Source organism: Corvus brachyrhynchos, unplaced genomic scaffold (assembly GCF_000691975.1).
Source record: "Corvus brachyrhynchos isolate BGI_N302 unplaced genomic scaffold, ASM69197v1 scaffold69, whole genome shotgun sequence".
In the NCBI taxonomy this organism is placed as follows: Eukaryota; Metazoa; Chordata; class Aves; order Passeriformes; family Corvidae; genus Corvus; species Corvus brachyrhynchos.
The window spans coordinates 4,581,207-4,581,493 of NW_008240228.1; the positions used below are offsets into that span (position 1 = coordinate 4,581,207).

The following is a 287-nucleotide window of genomic DNA, read 5'->3' on the forward strand; positions in this document are numbered from 1 at the left end:
CTCTTCCCTCGTGGGCTGCCCTCAAAAAGTTATTCATCCCCCTTGTTTTGCCATATATTAGAAGGGGCTGCTTTCTGCTGTCATTATTAGCCGGCTTTTTGTTTAGTTATTTATTAGTTGGTTGCTCTTTTATAATGTCCGTGTTATCTCCAAAAATAAATTATCATGAAATAGAGTTAGCTCGCTACTTGCCAAAGTGGCATTTACCATCCTCAGCTTCTTTTCAGCGCGAGAGAAATAATGCGGCTCCGGCAGGGCGCTCGGCCAGGCCTCCTGGCCACCCTCCA

The 287-nt window shown here is 45.6% G+C and overlaps 1 protein-coding gene across 5 annotated transcripts in view; it reads left to right on the plus strand.

Annotated features, from left to right (window-relative positions):
* BCL11A (B-cell CLL/lymphoma 11A) overlaps positions 1–287 on the plus strand; it is a 128,950-nt gene that overhangs the window by 114,029 nt on the left and 14,634 nt on the right. The window lies entirely within an intron of this gene.